This window comes from Dermacentor andersoni, chromosome 1 (genome assembly GCF_023375885.2).
Source record: "Dermacentor andersoni chromosome 1, qqDerAnde1_hic_scaffold, whole genome shotgun sequence".
In the NCBI taxonomy this organism is placed as follows: Eukaryota; Metazoa; Arthropoda; class Arachnida; order Ixodida; family Ixodidae; genus Dermacentor; species Dermacentor andersoni.
In genome coordinates, this window is record NC_092814.1 from 92,149,219 (window position 1) to 92,165,973 (window position 16,755).

Sequence of the window (16,755 nt, forward strand, 5' to 3'; positions counted from 1 at the left end):
GCAGCTCTTTTTCTCAAGCACATCGCTTTGCTCCCTTCTCTTGCACTCTGTGTCCTTTCTCTCTTGCCTAAAGACACCACGCTTACTGCCGACCGCCGTTGAGGTGTCAGCAGTTACTGACAGTTACGGTGCGGTCAGCAGTAATTTCCTTGTTTTTCTTTTACTCGTGTTATGTATAAATGAACAACCGATTACTGCTTTCCTAGCGCCATGCTCGTACCAACGTCGACAAATTGAGCTTTAATGACACAAAGCAGCGCTGGATGGTTCATGAGAGAAGACGTACATAGTGGAGGGCTCCAGATTCATTTTCGCTGCCCGAGGTTCTTTAATGTGCTCCCAAAGCGCCAAGCTTCAACGAATGCGTAACGCAGGTTATAGCTACTGTCACGAGTGGCGGCAATTACACTTCCTAAATTTGGCGTTGCTAACGGCTCTTGCAAAGGTATTTTCAAGCGCTGAGTCTTTCGCAGCATTAGCTTTTCGTGTAATTACGTTTTTTTTTTTTCGCTATATAATTGTAAAGCGTTGTTTGAATTTCCCGTTCTTACGCGTTCCGTTCAAGGTAAAAAGAAGATCGAAAAAAAAAAAAACGTTACCATTCGGATGATGCGGCTTTAGGCCATCCCATCGGTGTTCCTGGCCGTTGTGCTTTGCAAGCGAAGGCCTCCGAGATGCTGTCACGTAAATATGTTATACTCACCGTGCGACGTTAGTCTTCATTCGGCGACCGCTGCGTATAAGCGAATCGGCACTGGTTCGATTCGTCACTTCAAATAACGACAGAGACTCGCATAGCGGAAAGAAAAGAGATACGTTTTATTCTCTGAGGGTGAGAATATCAACAGGCTGAAATATCGCCATAGGCTTCTCTATTGTACATCATCACAAAGAGCAACACGTGAGCGCCTCGAGGACAAAGCGAGTCTGTGCAGTGACGCGAACGTTTCGCCAGTATTCGGGCCACAACACTGGCATGTGAGTCGGCACTGATGTTTAGGCATACTTGTTACAGCGCTTGCGGACCGCGCTCAGTCACCAGTTTTGAGAGACAAAGAAACGACATCATTACCAGAACTGCAATCGCAATGCGTTAGCAAAAAGTAATAGCGTAACACCCCCCCCCCACACACACACACTTTTCTTTTTGTATGTGTGTGTGTGTGTGTGTGTGTGTGTGTGTGTGTGTGTGTGTGCACTTTTTTTTACGGACACGTTTTCTTCGAGCATCCAGGCAGGTTAAGTTAATTAGTGCGAGCCATGTTACAAACGTTGTATTACTAAGCACAGCCCGGCATCGTAATACGAGTAGTGTGAAGGAGCCATAACTTGTGCATAGTGCGCGGTGAAAAGTGCAATGAATGCAAACAGTGACAACGACCGAATAGCGCGATGCAAGAAGGGTGCAGAAATACATGCACGAGGACACAAGGAGCTCCTCACCGGAGGAAACGCTCGAAATCAGAGGTGTTGTGTACGACGATGGCTGCACCGATGTACAGCGCAGTCAGGACGACCCAGACGCCCATCTTTCACTTCCTTAGCAAAATCGCGCAAAAAAATTAAGGAAAAAAGAACAGCGTTGGGTAATAACGATTTTCAGGCACGCGCCGGGTTGCCGCCATCTCGGGCTGCTGACTTACGAAACTTTTCTCATCAGGCTGATCAACGAATAACGTAACCGGCGTTAAGACTGGCTCTTGCATGGCATAAAAGTACGTACTACACATAAACGTGTGGCGCACAGAGAGTCAATGCAGCAGGACCGCAGCCGAACGTGGGGACATTTTCAACATAGGGATCAAATGGCGTGTGCAACTTTAACCGGGAGCGAACAAGCGTCGCCATGTTAGACCGATGTGCGTTGAAACGATGGAAGCAACGCGATTGCGTGTGCCGACAACGCGCAGCGTTTTCGGCCAGCTTCATTGAAAAGGCAATACAATTACGGGAACGTTTCCGGCGTTTACACTATTGTATTCGATTCGCCTGCACTTTCTGAACTAGTTCACGAGGGGCTGCACTTCGCTCTTCGTTTCACCAGTTCAACAAGGCGGCGTCTAGACGTCGCCATCCGTTTAACTCAGTGCAGGATTCGAGCAGGACGAGTTCACAGCATTCCCTGCACTCGTAAGAAAGGCAGTGCAGCGTTCGTGCAGGCAGGCGCCGCGCCGGTTCCGCACGAGCAAGAACTGGCACTGAACTGGCGGGAACTAGTTGCAGGGTGAATCGAACGGACCCTCGGTGTCACCACGCGTTCACATACGCATATGTCAAGTGTGATCCTACTGGCATATCAGCGTCTTCAAAATACGGCCGCGTCCAGGGAGGTTAACGGATCCGCGTTTGCCCCGATGTGTTCGATACTGGCGTGTCTCACAACTGCTGCGTCTGACGATCGAGTTGCGCGTCAGGAAAAGAGTTAGCTTCAGCGGGCACGAAATGTTTCCTTTCGCCAATGCGTTCTCCAGCGAGGAAAAGTGCCAATTGGCAATCTTAACAGCAGAGAGCATATATTCACGATTCTTAATATCGAGGCGTCCTCAACGACCGCCTGATTATGATGTGCGTACGTTCTCGGGAGTTGGAGCGGCGCACGAAGCAAGATGCGAACGTGTGAAAATATACGTAACACCTATCAACAGTGTGTGCAGTGCGCGTGGCCTATAAGTGGGGCTTAATGTGAGCGGAGCACTGAGGAGAAAGCGGCGTATTCGTTTCCTGTCTCCTTGTCCTCGTGATTCCAGCACCGCTCATTTTGCTGCGACGCGTTTTGCGCGCGTTTCCAACAAGCTGCGCCGCATAAATGCCAGGCTTGCGCAAACCAAGCGGCCAGCGAGAGCTTGCAGCGCGTCGGCGAACGTTCCCCCTCCGCCTTCGTGTCCATTTCGGGAAAGTCGCAAGGCGATTACCACACTTCGCCAGCAGCCCTTTGAGACAACGAATGCATAAGCGAGTAACCGGTGACCTCCAGCCGCATTAACTAAACCGATTCCCGTTGTCTCGATGTATTGCCACTGTCGCGTTGTAATTTATGGGCACGAGTGACGCGTGAGACACAGGCTGGGCAGAGCGGCCCGTTCTGCCCGACTCCTCCACACCGAGCTTCCAGAAGCACGATTTGTGGTTCGTGCCTGTGCACCGCTGTCCCGGTGCGGGCTGCCCCAGCCGGCTTCACCACATTCGACGGTTGAGAAGAATCACGTGGCGACGCTTCGCCGTGTATGCGCTTTCCGACCTAGCGCTGCTGCGTGTATGCATAATCAATCGCGATTCATCAATTATTGCGCCAAGGGTTCATAGCTTTGCCCTTCGTCGTCTCCCCATGTACATATAAAAGCCACATCCAAGACTTGTGGTGGCTAGCGAAGTGCCTCAGATCTTGAAGGCGTGGTATAGCAACCTTCTCGACGGCTCACGGACCCGCCAGCAGTTGCTGCGCTTAGTGAATTGCTATAGGCTGGCTCGATATGCCACGAGTTACTAGTGTGTCGGCACATGCACGACACCGCTAGCTGCAGTTCCCCGCCAGGAAGGTTTTACCACCATATGTGCGACGTTATCTGTGTCTCGGTTTCTGAGGCGAGGAATATACCATCTCAGTGCACGAAGGAGACTTTGCCGCGTGCTGAGAGCACTGAAGATTTGCAAGAATTAACACGGGATCGCCAAGTGCTCGACGAATATATGCGAAACAGTGAGAGGGAGGAACCAAGAGGGCACGTTTGGCCAGGGACACGAGACAGATTTCTGTTCATTTCTGCCGGACGCTTGTTTAACTAACGAAATCAATGGCGTCTTATTGCCGAGAGAAACGACCTTGAGCAGGGCTTGAAGCTGGTGTATACGCTCTCATTTAGTCATAACCGGCTTTACTTGTGACGCAGATCTTTGAGGCACGTGGCTTTAGGTTACTCGTTTATTGTCACGTTTAGCCTACATCTATACGGCGAGGCGCCCAAGACTTGCTATGGTAAGACATCTCGACTGTGCGTTTTCTTTATTTTTTGGCTTTTTCTCTTCCTCGCTCACAACGTGTGCCCCGCTTTTCCACGATGCTGTCAGCGCGTCGACGTTGTGGGTCGTTTTTTGCATAACGTCAACCAGAGGCGAATATCATGAATAAAAAAAAATTTACAATAAACTATTTGAAACTGCAACGGCCGGAAGTACTGGAACTGCAAGAACCAACAGCCGGAAGCATTATTCTCCCGCGTATAAGCGATTGCTCTGCTGCAAAACCACATGCAAGCGTCGACACTTCAGGCTTTCAGATATGTACGCGTGTACATAGGATGTGCTCGAACGATGGGTTGCGATGGAAAGGAAAAGTGATATTCGAGCGTAGCGTTTATTGTTTGAGGATACATACGAGGTTTGTGCACGTGGGCAGCCCCATTGGACGTCAATTGAAAGCCGCATAGTACACCGAGTGCCTTGAGCGCGAACAGGTGTTTTTTCAGAAATAGCAAACCAAAGGCCGAATTCACAAAGATTTTCGTTCGTAAGGGCTTTTCCTTTTCTCATCTCATTGGCCGGTCGCTACTCCTAATAATATGCTTCGGTATTTGCTAGAATTTGCTCTTACGAACAATCCTAGCGTAAGAGCTTATTGTCTAAGGTAGAATTGTTCGTGAGAGCAAATTATATGTATAGTTAATCCTGATGCTGGACATAACATTAGCGAATGCGGCCGACCAATGGCAAAGAGCACTTAATTACGAGCTAAAAGCTTTGTGAACTCGGCCCCAAAAGTTAACAGACGGCATTGGCACTGCGTACGAATGAACCCAACTGAATACTGCGCGTGAGCAGCGTATCACATAGTCTATCGGCTTCGCCTTACTAACGTAGCCACCCTATAGTCTTATGCCGTTGGAGTCCGCGCGAGCGCTCGCCAATGTCTGCGGTTTGTGCATTTACATATAACTACAAAGATCTTCAGTACCCGCGCAGGATAACCAGGATGTTGTTGGATGTGTCACATCTGCACAGCATTCTGAAAAAAATTTAGTTTCGAATAATTTTTTTTTTGTTCTAGACTTGGGATTGCAAGTATAGTAGCCTGAGTGTCGGTGTGCATTACGTTAAGGCACTTCGTTCGAAGAACGAAGAGCTTTAACGTGATACAGACGTACAGGAACGTGATATAGACGCAACAGGAAGAGAACAATCGCACTGCGGTGCGTGATGAAATAATTGCGTGGTCGCTGCATGGCGACTATCGTTTACGCTACAATGCAAGTTTGCCGACCTGCACTATTGTACGTCGTCATTCGCGCTTGCATCTTCTCCGTCATTAGTTCCCCATATTGAGGCTTGAGACTAGCTTTTGCGGCCAATAGCTCGAATGCCCTTCTTTTATGCAAAGTTGCGTTTACATGGGCGAGATCTGTCCCTACAGGACGGACAAATATAGTTGTCCTCATTGTATTGATAAATGAAGATCAAACACCTCGCATGATTTTCTTTTAAATGCCTTTTTTTTAATTCAGATTAACATCGCTAAGTGCTTGATCTATCATTTTCAACGATACGGAGAGGCTATATATGCCAACGGTTACTTGTCAAACCTGGCTACGTCACTGTAGCGCGGGGCTCAACATAAAGGTAAGCCGAGTAGCTCGTTCGCGCTTGGCTGAAACAGCTGTACACGAACGAACTCCTGTGTGAGCAAAGCGAACTGTGCGGGCGCCAGAAGAACGTCTGTAACGATATATATAATCTCGGGCCGTTATATATCGGGTGCCCCCCATAACTTGAGCATGGCTAAGAAGATACGCAAGCGGGTGAGTGCGTCGTGATATACGGGACAAAGCGCATCGTATAGTGCTTTTGCTGGTCGTCACTCTCGAAATAGGCGAGCTGCTTTTTCTCATTCTGGTGCCCCATCACTTAATTAACTTACGACGCGTGCTTTCAGACGTAGTAGTGTTTTCGAAATTTCGTGGGCCTTTTGTCGTCTCCTAAAGTTTTAGAGCGACACGTCTGTTTCCGGCAGTTGCTCATGAATGAATCGATTGGCGTGTAATCGCGGTCTGCCTGGTGCGTGCGTTCATTCTCACAGGCTGCGGTCTCCATATACTTGAGCTCATCTACCTCAATAATGCAGGCGGAATATCCCTAGCGCAATCGCCGGGAGTCTGTCGTGCTCGCGTTTCGTATCTACGGCTGTATGCGCATGCGCACGGCCCTGTTCGCGTGTCCACGTCCACTGTTCGCGCACGCGGCGCACGTCACCATGGAACAAATGGCTAGAGTCTGCTCGCTTACAAAACTATACGTACGAAGGATAAAAAAATAAGTCTCGGTTTGTACTGTGCAGTTTTGTACTTCGGTTGTCACCGGTGCGGGGGTGTGCTTGGCTGCTTTGAACGAAAGTGGGCCGCGCCCGTCTCAGTTTCGTGCGGCGAGCGCAGTGTGCTGCAACGCGCCCGTCTGCGCAGCACCCGGCCCGAGGCCAACGCCCAAATGTGGAAAGCTGCGTCACTGCCGTGGCCACCATCTTTAGTGAACTGAGGGCGCCCACTGAGCTGTGTTCGATTAATTGCCACCGACCATCGACATACGCGAGAATAGGGAACTATCGTGGCACGTGACTGTTTTGCGTCTCACATCCGATGAAACGCGCTTCCATGGCCCCTGTGCTATGCAGTGGCTGCAGCCTCGCCTCAGAGCGGCCGTGGCTATTCGACTAGTGTTGCAATGCGGGCTTGTTGGTGTGCAGTCTTGGAGAGCTATAGTGGGGCGCAAACCAGACTTGTCGAATCTGGTATCCGTCCAAAATCAGCTTCGAGCGCGTAGATTTTCTTTTAATTCCAGGAAATAGTACGAATGATAATTTCTCTGATGATAGTGATAAGCCAAGTCCGATTTCTTGGCATTTCCTTGGACCACGGGCTACCCTGGCGCCGCGCTGTTGACCACGTTGTGTCGTCATCGTAACAGAGGCTACATACATGTGCTCAAGCGAGCCGCTGGCATGCGCTGGGACAACCACCCGGCGCCGATGTTACCACTAAATACGGCGTTGGTTACCGGCCGGATGCTATGCCAGCTACCTCTGATGTTATCCTCGGATAGCCAATACGAGCGCTTAGAAGCGATACACAGAAAAGGTCTTCGACTGTGCCTGGGAGTCCCTCACCCGGCTTAGAACAAAAAAGGGCTTTACGGAGCTGAGTCGCGCCCTCCCCGACTTCAGGCTTCTAAGACTCAGATACATTTGAGTGAGTCTTCGCCCTACAAAGCCTTCTTAAGACGTATAGGCAACAGGCCGCGCTCACATTTTGATGCAGCACTGAACACGCTTCGAGTCTTAGGATTGCACTGCTCGAGACAGAGGGAAAAAGTAGACCCGCCCTGGACATTCGAAGATATCACATGCAACTTAAGTGTACCACGATTGCAATCAAAGAGATGTATTCCATCTGCAGAAGCCAAGTCGCTAGTTCTGGAACATTTGACCACGACTTACCCGAATCACCTACAAGTATACACAGATGGCTCTGTCAAAGTAGACGAAGAACGCTGCGCAGCTGCATTCTCTATTCCCTCTCTGAGATATACGTGGTCTCGCCATCTGGACTGTACAGCCTCGTCGACAGTTGTGGAAGGCGTGGCAATAGCTGCTGCTTTGCGCAAACTAAAGACTACAGAATCTGGTTCTCCTTATGAACTCAAAGACCGGCCCCAAAGAGTTAATAAAGTTAAAAAATCTGACATTCGAAATCACTTTGGGTAACTTTGGGTTCCACCACATATGCCCTGCGTAACCAAGAGATTTCGTCGAGATGAAGCCTCACTTCTATATTGAATAAGGACAGGATCAGCTAGTACACTAGCATGGTGATTTAAGACGGGGCGTATCAATTCTCCGAACCGTACGGCATGCGACGAGACAGGAGACATTGAGCACTTTTTGTGGTTGTTCCCGAAATTCCAAGATGAAAGGGACGCTCTCCTAAAGAGTCCCCCCCCCCCCTCCCCTCTCAAAAGAAAGGCCTTCCAGCGTGTTTACAACACCTTGTGTTCCCCGAAGGACCAGTTATAGCCCGCAAAGAAACTTCACGTCTACTTATCGCATGCTTAATAGAGACTGCTTTGATGGACATGTGGTGAAACACAGCAGTCATTTTATAAGAGACGTTCACGCGGAGAAATTGCCGACCTTGATTGCCAGGCTAAACCCGCCTGTTGCCACAACCAACCACCACCACCACCGCAAACCAGACGAGGACACGAGAATATTGCTGTTCTAGTGTCCACGTGTTGTTCGGGCTGTACACTAATATTCTAAGATGGGATAGCAACACCACAGTGTTCCAAGATGAAGCTATTCAGATGCCCCGTGAGGACAACGAGTCAGAGACGCTTACAAGACGTGATAACCGCAGCAGAGAAAGAGAGAGGGACAGATATCGAAATAATTGTGGCATGTTTTGTTGTTATATGTTAGTTCCTTCGCAAGCACGAGCGTTTTCAAGGGGTGAGAGCTGACATAAAATCTATAGCAGTGATATGCCTATAATTGATAGATTTCAAGAGCAATTAGTCTGCACGCAAAATGAAGAAAATAATGGAAAAATCGAGGAGCTATTCTACTCTGTGAAGGTGGATTACCAGCGAAGCTGTACCACATCACACAGGGCACATGTCACATACAAGGGTGCATGTCTTGATTTTCACCATTTAGCAATGGTAGTGACGATAGCTTTGTGATTGCTGTGATATACACTGATCAGTTCGGTTACAACCTTAGACAGATACTTGGCCCAAGTTAAATCTATCACGACCATTGTTGAGTGGTTGAGTTGCATGAATTGGTGTGGCGCTTCAAAACAAACTTTTCGAGCACAAACTGAGTGAACATTTTCTTGTCTGCTTTTAAAATGTCCGCATTCAAGTCTCCAACGATGATAGCAGGGGTAGTGCCATCGCGGCTAACCCATGCAAAGTGCGTAGTCATGAGTTCCTCGATATACCACTTGGGTGTGCCTGGAGATATATATACACAGCGGATACCACAATTCAGTCTTTCGTTTGTACGGCGGAGGCCTCCCCACAGTCGGTGGCATTGACCTCTTGCGAATCAAGAGTGCATGGACATTTTATCCTTTCCGTATATAGCACCGTCTCCTGCTCGTGAGTTCATGTGCTGCTCACAAACAATTACACTATACCAATCAACTTCAAAAATGCATCTTGGCTTATTTATTTCAATTATTATTATTATTATTATTATTATTATTATTATTATTATTATTATTATTATTATTATTATTATTATTAGGGGCGGAGTGCCTGAAGCCAGCCTGCTTCACCTCCGTCGCGGGTCTGCCCGGTATTGCAATATCTTGGGATTCGGCCCACGCTCATCTTTGTTTATTGTTGACACACGGTCAAGAAAAATACATGGAACCCTAGCCGCATGCAGCTTCGCCGTAAAAAGTGCCGAAGTGGCACGTATCTGCATGCATAACATCCGCGCCTCATAGTGATGCGGGAGGGTAGGTAAATTTGGTTGTTTACACGTTTCGGCACACATAACGCCATTATTCTCAAACCCAAAGCATTTGACATACGATTGGGTGAAAGAAACCAGCGGGAAAACACGAAGACAGAGGAGAACTACCCCAGGCAAGTGTAGTTCCAGCGCTTGTCCGGCGTAGTTCTTCTTTGTCTTCGTGTTTTAGCGCTGTTTTTTTTTTTTCAGCCACTAATAACATGAACAAACTCGACCAGCAAACAACGTTACTGTTTGACATGTAAGTCGTCCGGTCGGGTTGAAGAATGGACGAAAATGCCTCCATTATTACTTTCGACTAGCATTGACTCCTTACATCTAGTGTCCTTACTTTGCAAGGAGTCTTCATCGTCGGTTCTATTAATTTCTTATCATCCATCCCGCCGAGTGACAGGTCCCGCCAATAGCGAAGGCCCGGTTTCGTGCGAGCCAGTGATGAAGGGACGAATCGCTGCTAAAGGGCTCGTCGTTGATGAACTACAGGACACTTCCTCTTCTTGCCGGTGGCATTTGTAAGGAACATTCATATCTATAGCAGCACGAGAGGGGGCAGGCGTACCGCGCGTCTTTTGTAGGAGCCCTCTCCAACATTCTTGACTTGCCACTTAGACTAACTCAGCTGACTTGGGCGTTGAGGAAGCGCTAATGGCCGATGAAGATTTTATTTCGCTCGCTGCTTATTTATTTATTTATTTATTTATTTACTGATGCCTACATTCGCAAGAAGGAATTACAGTAGTGGGCTGGGGGCGGGGGGAGTAACTATGCAAAGAAAGAACAAATCGCGCTAAATTAACAGTCAAATGCTGCGGTTCAAAGGGGAATGCATGACAAAAAAAGGAGTAAAACAGTAAATTAGTTTTTTTTTTCGCTGCTTTCTGCCGCAGCAGCAGCTCACGGACAGTCCGATTTGTCGTTCGGCCGCGCGCAGGCGAGCCCCAAGCAGCGGTTCGCCGAGCGACGCCAAAGGCTGAAGTCACGTGGAGGCCCATTCTGCCCTGGTTCGCTCTGCACCGCTGCCCGGTTGCATCGACCGCGAAAGAAATGGCGATTGTATCAGGATTCCGCCCTCGGTTCTATCTCCTCTCTTTAGCTCGAGTAAGAAAGCGCGCCGTAGGTTCTTTCTCGTGGTGTCTCGGGTTCACCCTGTATTGCTGCTTCTGTTTTCCGTGCAGGTTAAAAATAAGGGAACAAGGAACAAGGAAACCGCGATTCTTGCAGAGCCGCGTAGCAAACTGTCGAGAAGGAAGTGTCAGCGTTGACGCTGTGTGTGGCTGCCAGCAAGTTAAAGAGGTAAAGGAAAACCCTCCTGCCCACTTGCTTTCTTTAGTATATCATTATTCAGTATTAACCAATGAAAACAAATATTTGGAAGGGGAAGCTACGTGCAAAGCAGAGCCGTTGTGACTCGTTTACAGAGCATGTCCAGGCTGCCTGCTAATTGTGTTGCCTCAGATAACTTCGATACCCGCCGCGGTTGCTCAGTGGCTATGGCGTTAGGCTGCTGAGCACAAGGTCGCGGGATCGAATCCCGATGGGGGCGAAATTTCGATGGGGCCGAAAACACCCGTGTACTTAGATTTAGGTGCACGTTAAAGAGCCCCAGGTGGCCGAAATTTCCGGAGTCCTCCACTACGCCGTGCCTCATAATCAGAAAGTGGTTTTGGCACGTAATACCCCATAATTTAATTTTTTAAGGATAACTTCGATAACCTCAGATATGTTCGCGCCCGTTCTCGCCCAATCCGGCATAAACTTGTACTGGAACACCCAGTAAGCCCGCCCGAGGGCACGCGACATGCATGGGCAGGATACTGCACTAGCTGACAGCTGCGCAGGCACTTAATCACACGGCCGCGACAGGTGAGCAAGGCTGCGCAGGACAAAAAAAAAAAAAAAAAAAACAAGTGAAGATGGTCAACACGAACAGAACGACCCCGCAGAGAGGCACGGCTGTGCGGTGTTATTACGTTCGCGTCCACCTCGTATACCGCGACGGAAATGTGACCGGCCAAACGCTTTGTGGTGCTGAAACAGGCAAGGCTGAGCCTAATGGCACCGGAAGTCATTGTGGACGTACATTTATACTTTCTATACGCACTAACCCAGATGCTCCCTCAACCCCCGTTTTCTTCTTTTTTTTGTTAATCTTAGCGTCTAGATGAACAAGAGCCCTATACAGCAGGTTTCCACGAGGCCCTGACTTGCAGCACAGGCCCGGCAGCTTGCGAGAGATATTCACCCGAGAGGGACGCTCTCACAGAACAATATAACGTTGCACAGGCAGGCACTTCGGTCCGTAATTTTTTTTGCTTCTCTTGAATCGAATGGCACGTGTACAGTCGCGAGCAAAGTCTGGAGGCCACAGGTGTCGCACTTTTTTTTTTTTTTTAGCCTCAGCTTGGAGCCGGAAACGAAATCGTACAGCGAACTTCTGCGTGTTTGATCGATGCAATGTACTGAAAAACAAAATTCCACGTTGCACGACTATGCCATAAAATATCCTAACTTTTTTTTGTTGGTGCCATGCGTAATCTGTATAAACATTTGCTCCCGGTTGTATATGCATACGGCCACTTTACGCATCGCGTTGGAGCCCATAGTGGCCGCACAAATAATCGCCGCATTTATACAAATGAATTGACATTTCATCCGCAGTAGGTCTTGCTTCCATATTCGTGCACCATCATCGAAAGAACAAAAAAAAGAAGATGTCGAGGACAGAAAGCAGACGGCGCTACGCCTGGCCCGACAACTGGTGTACGCGTACACTATACGTGCGCTGCGCTCTCGCTACACAGCCTGTGCGCATGCTTACGTTTGTGTGCCGCCTTACAGCTCACCCATTTTCTATTTCTACATCTTTTATTCTCTTCTCCACCGCATCAGCGCTTGGCATGGCTTTCATCACGTGGGATAAAAAAATAATTTATTTCGGAGTGCGAAGGTTTTTTTGCTGGAAGCCTGTATTTATATGTTAATCTTGCGTCTGCGTCAACCTGACTTCTATATAGTCTTGACGAAGGCATAAATGAAAGCGTAAATGACGTGCTTATCTTTCTTTTTCTCCGAAAAATAAAAATGTCCACTCACTAACAAAAACAAATCATAAGCACATTATGATTCCCCTTCGGGGAGTAATATGTTTGTGCGATATTTAACTCCATCTTCGACACTTCTGTAGTACTCCCCCGGTATCGAGTAGTGTACGCTTAACTCTGGCTCGCCCCCATGCATACAGAATGTACTCCATCAGATGAGCGCGAGATCACCCATTCGTTCTTTGGGTGAACCGATGCAACGCCCTAACCCATAGACTGCGAGCAGCCGCCGACATCTTTATGTACAGCTTTCCTGCACGGCCCTTCTGCAATGGTGGAAACGACGCGGGTGATTTGCGCAGCGTTTCGCCGTCTTAAGTCCCCCCGGCACCACACGACACGACACGACAGACTTGCAGACCGCTACACAGAGCAGCACAAGCTAGAGAACTGGGGAAGGAAATAACAAGGATTATCCACTTGTACAAAAACAAGATCGAAAGCAAGGGTCACAGAACGCACCAACATTCGCATTTCTTTCTTTTTCTTTTGTTTGCTATAAATCACGACTGTAAGTTGAACGCCAACAATTCTTTTTTATGTCCTTTCATAAATGTCATCGAGAAAAATCAACATTTTGTTTTTTGGCGGTCCAGGCCAAGTCAACGTGTAGATACAACAACGTGGTGTCGGGTGAACGACACGTACTACGTAGAGCACAATCGCCAAATTCTCAGTAGGCTTTCTGTGAGACGTATAGGTCACAAACAAGCGCAGTGCGATGGCACACATTTTGCTGGCTGACGGCAAAGGAAATGCATTGAGTGGTGTACATATATGTGCATCCCATGCTATATCAGCTGAGTGTGTGTCAACTTTAGACGGGCTCATAATAAGGCGTTTGAGTGCTGTAACTGATATTACTTTGGGTCAACAATGCTCGCGCTACAGCTTCTCATTCTTCTTTTTGCCCCTGAAAATTCAGTGCGGATCCCTAAATTGCGTCGCATAAATTATACTTTACTATTACGTGGTCATAGATAGGTCGAAACGCGAAAGTGCCTGCATTTGGTATCTTACGGCGAATTCAACGCGTCATTCTCGATGAGCTATGCTTGAATCCTCGAGCTAGCACTCGGGTCACGTTCGGATTTCACGAACCCATAATCTACCCGAGGAATGTACTACGCTCGGCGGTGGATCAAAGTGGAGGATGCCGAACGCTGCCGGCAGAACGCGACGGGCTCAAAATGTTTGGCTTGAATCCCTGTCTAGACGGCGAAGCAAGCTCCCCAGAATGAGATGGTCCAAAACGAGTAGCGCAAGAAGCGAACCTACTCGGAATAGGCGAGCCAAAGAAAGAAAAAAAGAAAGAAAGAAGGGAGGGAAGAAGCTAAGAAAAAAGAAAGAAGTGGACAGAGAGAGAGGAATAAGGAAAGAAATAAAGAAATAAAGGAAGATAGAAATAAATAAATAAATAAATAAAATAAATTTTCTCTGTATCGGCCAGTGCAATTCAATTTAGGGTTACTCATAGGGCAGGGTATCCTAGACAGAGGAAGAAATCTTGACTCAGAGCCCTGCTGTATATGTTTCAATAGTGTTCTGTCATTTCTGTACCGCTAATTCTTTGTGCTGTTGCTTTTAGCTTGACTAAGATATTGGGATAGCCGGCCCTTTCACTGGCCAAACTTTCCACGTTTCACAGCTAACCCAGAAAAAAAAAAAAAGAAGCTGTACTCGTTTTCTGGCACGATTAGTGCCCACTGCTGCCGGCTACCACGCTGCCGCCGTTAACTGTTATGCCGGCAAGTTACGCTATCCTTGCGGAGCGCACTGCCACGGAGTTGCAACCCACCAACCTATACCGGCTGCGCGCTTCATTGTTTATAGTTTAATGTCCCTTTAGGGGACCGTATTCGATAACAGCAATCGCGACGCATGCCCACCATGCGCGTCTTTTTCAAAGCACCGTGTGTGTGCAATCGGGTCCGACGCACAAGGAAACTTTTTTTTTTTCTTTCTGCGCCTAGAGGAGGTGAAAACGGTGCATATACTGCAGCGGTGGAAGCACGTGGTCAGCCGAGATCCAACCGAGCGACGAAGAGACAACCCGAGACGGCGTGCGCGGCACTCGCACAGTTCGAAAAAAAAAAAAAAAGACAACTAGATCAGCGCTTTGAGCGGTCGCAGTTACACGCACGCGAAAGTTTGCTTCGAGCGGCAACGCGCACTGTGAGCGGGTACGCCACAGGGCGGCCAGCAGGGACATAGGCGCGCGGCCACATCGACTGCGGCGCCCGCGGATCGAGGGACGAGAGTCTTGCCCGCCGCTCCCGTGCCAGAACGGTGTGCAATAAGCGACTATTGCATCGCAAGTAAATGCGCGAACACAGTGGCGCTGCGGGATGCACAGTGCAACTGGACTCCTCATGCACGTACAGGGTCGCGCCGGGCCGGTCCACGCAGGCTGATCGCAGTAGGGCGGTGCGAGGGTGTCCAGGAGTAGCAGGGAAGAGAGAGAGAGAGCCAGATGACAGCCTCGGTTCTGTACCTGTCTCCGTGCGGCAACAATCCGCGGCTGTCGCGCGGCCAGTTCCGGCGGCTTCTCCCAAGCGTTTCTACCAGGGGTGAGCAGCGCAGCTTGCTGTGCACGGGACGGGGGGAGGGTGAGGGAGCAAGCAGAGCGGAGCAATCACACGTGCTGGCCCGTGTCACGGGAGGCGCGGCAGCATTCAGAATATGAGAGGCGCGCTCGCGAACCGGCCGTTGCAGATCGCCTGCGTTTGATCCACCCCTGGTTGACTCTGCGAGATACTGTTCCTCATATTTTTGTAAAAAAAAAAAAGAAATCTTTTTTCGGGAATAACTTGCTCCCCTATTTAACTTCATTCCAGAGACTTCTCGTTCTCCTCGATGAAACATGCTTACTCCCGCATGTGCGTAACCAGAAATAAACGTACACGTTCCCTCGCAAGGTTGGAAGGAAATATAGGACAAGCGGAGTACTTTCTAAAAGTGTAATTGCCAGCACCTCTCTTCTTTCTTGAAGCGCTCCCAAGTTGCAGCGCAGGCTTTTCTACTCTAGATCTTCAAGAGGCGTACGAATTAATTCGCCACGGAACCACTTTTTAAACAGAATCAAGAATAGAGCACGCCGTCAAAAAAAAAAAATGTAATAAAAAACAAGAAAAAGACACTCTCGCTTTCTCAGCCATTCCATCACCCGCGCTGCGCAGTGTTCATTTGTGCCAAGCTGCTTTTCCAGCGACTTTTTGCGTTTGCGACGTCCTCGTCACGGCATGCGTCCATTCCGCTCCCAGTCGCGGGACCACGTATATTGTCCGCAAAAAGTGGTATGGGTCCGCAAAATTACTGTAAAACCTTGAGCAGCACGTATACTGCTGCGGCTTTTACAACAGCGTGACAACCCCCACGCGGAGGTCTGGTGCTTCTGTATGTACGCATAACATTTCGGCGCCCGCGCAGATTGTAACTCCGTAAATCACTTAGGCCGGGCTCACCTAAAAGAAGTCAGCGATATGATCATATACAACAGCAACGCTCACTAAGCACGCTTGGCTGCACTGGCACGCATTGAAAAAGAAAAGTCCCACTGTTCTCTACTCTTTATTGTGCTTTCGGGCGTTTCTATTCAGTAGTAAGCGCGACATGCAACGTCGTTTAGGTATGCGAAATACCGATTTAGCCAAGACAACGCTGCATTGGCTTTGCGCTCGAGACGATTCGAACATTTTCTACTGTGGGCGAACAAGGCAAAGCTCATCCTGGAGGCTTCAGGCTGAAGCTTCCTGTCGTTCGCTCACTTTTGATCACTTCGACTGCTTGCCCGTCTATGTGCCAGCCAGACAAAGACAAGATATATATATATATATATATATATATATATATATATATATATATATATATATATAGGGTCGGTGGTCGGTAAATGGTGTCTGATAAACTTTGCTGGTAATCTAGGAAAAAAAAAAAAGAAAAAAAAAAACGTGCGCTAGATCAGAGCTTTCCAGGTGGGCTGCGATCCTTGCTTTATCGCCGATTACTGTTAATTGTAATCGTCGCCTAATTTCTGCGGAATAGGAATAACAGCTCGTGTGCGTAGACCTTAAAGAAGCTGCACGATAGCAGTGAACACGTAGGACAATTGGTGGATGGAAATTTGAA

At 48.5% G+C, this 16,755-nt stretch overlaps 1 protein-coding gene across 1 annotated transcript in view; it reads right to left on the reverse strand.

The window, feature by feature from the left end:
* Window positions 1-797: 797 nt before the first annotated feature.
* LOC126543272 (uncharacterized) overlaps window positions 798-16,755 on the reverse strand; it is a 33,539-nt gene continuing 17,581 nt past the window's right edge. The window contains exon 8 of the mRNA XM_055061778.2: window positions 798-15,214. The gene's annotated coding sequence lies outside the window, so the exon portion shown is untranslated. The remainder of the gene's footprint in view (window positions 15,215-16,755) is intronic.